Source organism: Dendrobium catenatum, unplaced genomic scaffold (genome assembly GCF_001605985.2).
Source record: "Dendrobium catenatum unplaced genomic scaffold, ASM160598v2 fragScaff_scaffold_716, whole genome shotgun sequence".
Classification (NCBI taxonomy): Eukaryota; Viridiplantae; Streptophyta; class Magnoliopsida; order Asparagales; family Orchidaceae; genus Dendrobium; species Dendrobium catenatum.
In genome coordinates, this window is record NW_021319178.1 from 8,078,998 (window position 1) to 8,087,218 (window position 8,221).

Here is an 8,221-nt window from a genome sequence, read left to right on the forward strand (position 1 = left end):
TTGCGATTTATTGCGTGAATGAAATTGATTATCTATCTTTTTATTGTGAATGAAATTCGCTTCCGCATAAAGTCATAAAAAGATATTTCTTTTCATTAAAGAAGTTTTTAATCATCCAATTCACCCCCCTCTTGGCGCATCTAGTAATTTCAATTGGTATCAGAGCAATTTCAATTGGTATCAGAGCAATTTCACTAGTTATATCATTATTTGAAGTTATTCTTAAATCTTCTGATTCTCTCCCTATACCTTCTCTATTCACCAATGAGAGTTTGGAGGCTAGGATCTGGTGGGGGAAGGCATGGGAGAGCTAGGGAAGTATCTGGAGAAGCTTGAGCGATAGCGTTTTGGTGCTAGAATAGCTCTGGAGAAAAGAAATGAAGTGAGAGATAGAATAGGTTATAATGAGCTCATTTTTGGACATTTTGCAATATTCAGCTATCCTCTAAAGGTTTGGACGGCTATGATAGCCTTGGCAGCTTGCTAGGATGCTGCCATGTGGCCTGGGGTTGTTGGGATGGCAGGGAATCAAAGGACAAGAGGAAACATGACATGTAAAGGTCATTTTGTCCTCTTGTAAGCACATGGGAGTGATAAGAGCCGTTTAATCTCAATCCAAAGGCTAGGGAGAGTTCCATGAAGGTTCTAGAGTCTACCTAAGCTACTGGAGAGATTTTAATTAGAGTGGATTAGCTCTAGGGAGTGATTTGGCCATTTTAGAGGATTATTTGACCACCCATTGACTGTTTGACCAGTCAATGGGTTTATGGCTATTGAGGTGGCAGCCAAGTGGCTTCAAGATTTGGTTTAAATTTAGTGCCATGTATTAGAAAAGGTTTGATGCTTATGGGTTAAAGCAAGAGCACCTAAGTGAGGGTTTTGACCAAGTCAAAGTCATTTGGATGGATTTGGAAGATGTTTGAGAATATTTGAATCATGTTTTGAAGTTGTTTTGATAGGTTCAGATAGTTGATTGAGTAATATACAAGGATTGGATTAAAATGGGCCTAGTTGACCAAGACTGGGTCCAGTTGACCCAGTCAACTAGTGACTGGGTCTAGATGACCAATCAAGTTGACTTCACTAGTAGAAATGTTGAGGAAGTTTAGATGAAATTCCAAGTTCATTTGATAATGGATTTAAAAATAACTAATGTTTGATAATCAAGTGAGCTAGCCTAAACTAGCTCAATTGATCATTTTGATCAATCATTGGTTCAAAAAAGGTTGATGCATCCAGTGAAATGATTTGAATCTGATTAAGGTTATAAAGTCTAAGGCAATGTGCTAGGTAGTACACTGGATCAAGATATTACTGTGATATGGTTGCATGATATCTAAATAATTAAAGATTTACTGGAGTTTGAGTGATTAAAATTTTGATTGGATAGAAGATTATTGATTATATGATTAAATGCAAGTATGATACATGATTTATTAATGCAGTTTGGCTAGAAGCTGGGTGTTTGCACTGTGATGTAGCAGCATGTGATTCAAACTTAAGTGTATGTTGAATGCTGGATTTGTTGAGTCTAGTAATTAGGTTGTTAAGCCTAAGTGAATGTCCCAAGGCTACCAAGAGGGGGTGAATTGGTAGTTTAAAAAAAATTAAGTCCCCTTTTAGAAAATTATTAAACCGAAATAAAATATCTTTAAAATTTTGTAGAAAAATGTTTTTCAACCACAGAGTTTTTAAAACTGAAATATAAAGTGCGAAAATGTAAAAATAGTAAAGTAAATGACACCAGATTTATAGTGGTTCGGTCTATAAGCAGACCTACATCTACTCCCCAGAGGCACCCTCTGAGTATTGCACTAATACTAATAGTGACTCTCCTTTTGCACCCACAGCAAGGCGGAGAAGCCTTTACAACACACTCTTTTCACCACTCCCCGTGTGCGGCAGAGAACCGTCCGTCCTTTTACACAATTCCCAGTGTTGGCAGAGAACCGTCCGTCCTTTCACACTATCCCCAGTGTTGGCAGAGAACCGTCCGTCTTTTCACACTATCCCCAGTGTTGGCAGAGAACTGTCCATCCTTTCACACTCTCCTAGGTTGGACAGAGAACCCTTCCGTCCTTTCACACTCTCCTAGTGTGGGCAGAGAACCCTTCAGGTATGATGATTTCTCTATCAACCACTGGGAAAGATGTTGAAAGGGATGGACGGCTTCTCTACGGACTCATACATCGAGGTCTACAATCGCGATAAGAGCAGAATCACTTTTCGCTGCACACTGTCTTCCCCCATATAAAGAGCTCATCCCGCCATCGTCCGTCTCGCACCAAAGTCAGTAGCTGACATATTTTCTGGACATCGGGATCACAAGCACACCGGGAAAGAGTACACTCTGTCATCAACAGGCTCGTAACTGACTATGTACTCCCCCGCGTAAAGTGCATTGACACGCATACCTCAGTACTGCTCACATCATCAGGAAATCGATCTTCTACACTTATCTAGCCCATAGGCTACCTAGCACCTTTAACAGTCAGCAGTAGTGCAAAATTGACACGACTCCCACGTCGATATTGATCCTTCCCTAACTATGACCAGTCACTCGCATATCACACATACTATGACCCGCTTCGCCATCGAGTATATCTAACCGCTCCCTTTCCACAGCACACTACACGGTGAATAGCTGCCAGGCTCCCGCTGACCGTCCACGCGGTGCTGTAAGAGCATGATGTGTTCTCTATTGATTCTTCAATGAGGTGTTGGAAAGACAGACGGCGGTCTTACAGGTCGACAGAAAGTAATCTCTCTCTTGAAGTGTGTTTTGTTCTAGCGTGATACTTGTCTCAGTCGCCCAATACAAATTCCGCGTAATTCCGTCACAGCAGTAAGGGTATATCGCATCCAATGGCTGAATGCTCACTAATCCCTGGGCACGTAACGCACCTGCCAGGTCCTGCCGCAACCTATCCATACCCAAGGTGACGTGCTTCAGCGCAAATCTCCTGCTTCCGTCCGCAGTACAGGGTTGTAATGCCGCCAGTTGAATCCGACTGTATGTAATTCTAATACTGCCTTTATGATGACAGTACTCTGTTGCACCGGAGATTGTTGGAAGAAGAGGGTATTGTAAGCTTCTCCATCTACTATGGGAGCAAAAAGGAAGTCACTTTGGTAATAGGTATTGTATACTTGAAGGAGTCTATATGAGTGGATTGCAGGTCTAGTTGACTGAAACCACTATAAATTTCTGTGTTCTTTTAATTTTTATTTTCCATATTTTTTTTAATTTTTCTATATTTTATTTTGTGTTGAAAAGTAAGTTTGATTAAAAACTTTATTATGCTTTAAAATTATAAGAATTAATTTTCTAATATACTAAGAAGTTTTTTAAAATTACCAAATCACCCCCATCTAGTAGCCTGGGAAAATTGCTGGATAGGTCAAAACAACCATACCGAAAACTTTCAACATACTTTATAAACCCACTACAAAAAAATAAATGAAATTTAAAATTTGAAAAACCTTTTGATGAATGACTGCAATTAGAGAGGGAATTAGGGAAGATGAAAAAAACAACAAGTAAAATCTGGATAGTAATACATATTGTACTTCCATAGATTATTACATAACAATCCTAGTTAAATTCAATAAATAAATAGAAAACTAATATATCTTATAAAAGGTATAAATAGATTCCTACATATAATATCTACCAAAATAAAATACTTATTCCTTTAATAACGAAGATATACAGAAAAAATTACACATTATTCGAACAACATGCAAGAAATTAAGACTTAGGATTCATTTGGGATGACTTTTTTTTTGCTTCTTAAAAAGCAACTTTCTAGTATAAAAGTTTTTAATTTTATACAAAAAAGCTTCTTTAAGAAGTAGTAAGAAAGCCATAACCAAATGGACACCTTAATTTATTGAAAGTCTTAGGATGGCTTCCCAAAAAATGGCGATGCTAAAGTAAACTAAAATTAGTGAGGTTAATAAAATATTAATTATTCAACTTTTGAAATGTTTTTAAGTTCATTGATATTAATGAACAAATTATAGCTGAAAGGGATAGTTGGAAAAAGCTGCTTTTAGCGAAAGAGAAAGGCAAAACTATTGCCATACAAGTTGATGATAATGATTGAGCCTAGTTTCCTCATTCTCTAATGAAGTAGGCAATGAGGTGCCCATACTTTTCTAGAAGACTTAAAGCTTACTAATTAAAGGAAGAAAAAATCAAGGGTATAAAAAAACTTAAAATTAAAAAATTTTTAAACTAAGAAATTATCTGCAGGCAGAAGTAATTATTTACTACCATTTATAACAAGCCTGGGCATATTAAAGGATATTGTCTATATCTTATTGATTTCATAGAAGAAAGTTGACAAATGTTAGACGAGAAAGAGTTGGTAATTAAAGAAAAGAAGCACTTTAAGAGAAGAAAAAAGGCCTACAGGCCAGCCCAGATTTCAGATAAAATCAAGCTAATCAAAATGAAGAGGTAAACATTTGTCTTTATGATTAGGACGAGAATTGTGGATTCCAAGAAGTATGTAATGAATATATCTTATTGAAGAATTAGAAGATGCATTTAATGAATTAGTTGTGCAATATAAAAAATTAAAAAAAAGAAAGTATATTGTTTTAGAAAAAATTGCATAAAAATATATATATCAATTTAATGATTTAAAAAATGGAATGTGAATGATTTTAAAAAAATAAAAAAGTTCATTATTAGATCGAACTTTACTTATTTTGTAAAACTTGAAAGAGAAAAATATTTATTAAAATCAATATTAGAATTATGTATGAAATTCACAAGTTTCATTATAGAGTTTCCTCAAGTACAACATCAAATAAAAATTCTCTTACATATAACTAAGACATCATGCTAAAAGCACCATATGCATACACTATTATTTTGTTGTAATTGTTGTGATAGAAAAATATATTATCTTATTTGTTTCATATGCTTATAGATCACAAAATACTTAACACATCAACCTTTACATTGGTACCAAAAAATGCTAGCCTTTATATTACTATACATAATATATATCATAGACTTAAATTTAGAATGTGACAAAAAAATAATTAGATTTCCAAAAGTTAACACTTATTTTTTGTTTTGTAAGAATGCCTTTAAAAGTATAATCAATGAAGGAATGTGATGCTTTAAATAGTAGATGTTAAACAGATGAGGGGCGATAAAGTAAAATGTCTCTACATTCAAATCTCAAAGTGGAGGGAAGATATTGGCCATATGGGAGATAATGCAAAGAGAAAGGATTATTGGAATTAGATCCATATGTAAGAAATCTATTATTCAAAAAAAAAAAAAGTTTTATAATTTCTTGGTTTAAAACATCCCTCCCCCTTAATATCAATTTAGTTCAATTTATGTGATAAATGTATAAATTATTTCTTCCTATCTTTTACATCTGCATTTATTACATAATGAAACTAATTTGCCTATTGGAAATTATACAAATATTAAATACTTTTTAATTGTTAGAGAATATAAATGATATTTAAATTGAAATTTTACTTTGATTAAATCTATAAATGATGATGTTGGGTTATGCATAGAAGGCTTTGGGACATTAAAAAATATCCATACTTTAAATAAAATTTCAAACTTGGATTTAGTAGGTTATTTTACGAAAAATTAATTTTCATTTTTGATTTATATATGATGCACTGCATTCATGATAAAACATATTAAAAAGTACATTTAAGAGTAAAAATATAGTTTTCTATTTTTAGTGGACTTGTAGATTATTACAAATGCTATTTTGGACCAATTAACCACAACTAAGTTTATGTGGTAAGTATTTTATTAAATTTTTTATTATAGATGATTATTCAAAATTAAACTTGGGTATAATTCTTAGAAAATAAAAAAATACCATTTTGATGTATTAGAAAATTTGCTAAGTATATTAAAAGAGAACAAGCGTTATTTGGATTCATAAGAATTCATATAGCATGGTGGAGAATTTTGAAAACAAACTTCATTGAAAATAATTATTTTAATAAAAATAGAGTTAGAAAATAATTTTTTTAAAGTCCTAGACTCCTCAACAAATGGTGTAGTTGAAAGAAAGAATCATACTTTTGATAGGAAAATTTGCAAGATTCAATTGTTAGATGAATATAAATTCTAATGTATTTTTTTGGGCAGAAACAATAATTATTGTATGTTATATATATAAATAGAGTTTATTTAAGATCTATTCTTTAAAAGACCCCTTATGAAATTTATTTTTTTTAGAAAGAACCTAAGATTAATCATTTACCCATTTCTTTTAGATGTAAGTGTTTTATTTTAAATAATGATAGAGGCATCCTTTAAGGCTAAATTTGATAGTCAGTTCTGATTGATGGTTATACTTAGGATGGGGTGTCAATTTCGGGGTCACGGGTCGGGTCGGGTCGAAACCCGGAACTGACCCGGGTACAATCGGGTTGACCCTAACCCGACCCGGATAGGCAACGGTTCGAAATCCTGAGACCCGAACCCGACCCGGCTTCGGGTTCGGGTCAACCCGCACGACCCGCGAATCGGGTCGAAATTCCTGGCCGCAGCGACGCAGCAGGCCTGGCGGCAGCGGTCCGCGAAGGCGGCGCGGCAGGCCAGCAGGCGCGCGGCAAAAGCGCGGGTCCGCGCGCAGCAAGCGCGCGTTCCGCAGCGGCAGCAGCGAGCGCAGCGGCATGCGCGCGGCAGCAACGCGCGAACCGAAGTAGGCGCGACGCGTGATGCGCCAGGCAGACGCGACGCGACGCGACGCGACGCTGACGCGCGGTCAGACCCGGTCCGGTCGGACTCCGCGCGGGCAGCTTCGGTCAGCTCGTCAGGGCGGGCAGCGGGTTCATTTCGGGTCATTTTCGGGTTTCCGGGTCAACCCGAACCCGACCCGGTTTTCAAACGTTGTCGGAAACTCGAACCGAACCCGACCCGGTTCGGGTTCGGTGTTGACCCGAAACCCGAAATTTTCGAGTTCGGGTACGGGTTCGGGTTGTCGTTCGTCGTGTCAAATATTTGGACAGCCCCTAACTAAGGACATTCAATTATGGAAAATAATTTTAGAGTTTTTAATAAGAGAAAATAATTATTTAAGAATCCATTCATATATTTTTTATTGAAAAATCCTATAGATTTTATTAAGAAATGATTTTGAAATGATGATGATTATTATGATTATAAAGAAAATAAATTTGGAAGTAAAGGAGAATGATTCATTATCAATGAATGGAATATATAATAGAAATTCATAAAAAAAGAATAAAAGAATTGGTGGATCCTTCTCAAGGTGTTCATATTAAGGGAGAAACTATAGGATGAGGTAGGAATATTTTGCATTTTTATCAGAAATTGGAACTTGAAATAAAGATGAAAATTTTACAAGAATAATTCTTGGAATAATTTCTATGGAAGTAAAAACTAACCAATTCGTAAGAAATGATGGTTTTGGAGTTAGTCCAAGACCTCATAATTCAAAATATTAATTAGAACTTGGGTCTATAAAATAAAAGCTAAGATGGACTCAAGATGTATTTATTTAAAAATAAAGCTAAGATTAGTTGCATAAAGGTTACACACAAATAAGAAAGGAATAGACTTTGAAGAATATTTTGCACTTTTAGGCAAGATTAGAAGGCCCCCAATTTTAGGGAAATATTATTTTTTTTTGGAAAGGGTTCTTAAGTTTTTTTTAATTTAGGTTGTTAAGCCTAGTGAATGTCCCAAGGCTACAAAGAGGTGAATTGTAGTTTCTTTAAAAAATTTAATTCCCCTTTAGAAAATTTTGAACCGAAATAAAATTTCTTTTAAATTTTGTAAAAAATGTTTTTCAACCACAGAGTTTTTAAAACTGAAAAATAAAAGTGCGAAACGTAAAAACAGTAAAGTAAATGACACCAGATTTATAGTGGTTCGGTCTATAACCAGACCTACATCCAACTCCCCAGAGCACCCTCTGAGTATTGCACTAATACCAATAGTGACTCTCCTTTTTGCACCCACAGCAAGGCGGAGAAGCCTTTACAACACACTCTTTTTCACCACTCCCCGGTGCGGCAGGAAAACCGTCCATCCTTTACACAATTCCCAGTGTTGGCAGAGAACGTCCGTCCTTTCACACATCCCAGTGTGGCAGAGAACCTCCGTCCTTTTACAATCTCCAGTGTTGGCAGAGAAACCTTCCGTCCTTTCACACTCTCCTAGTGTGGGCAGAGAACCCTTCGGCTGTTCACC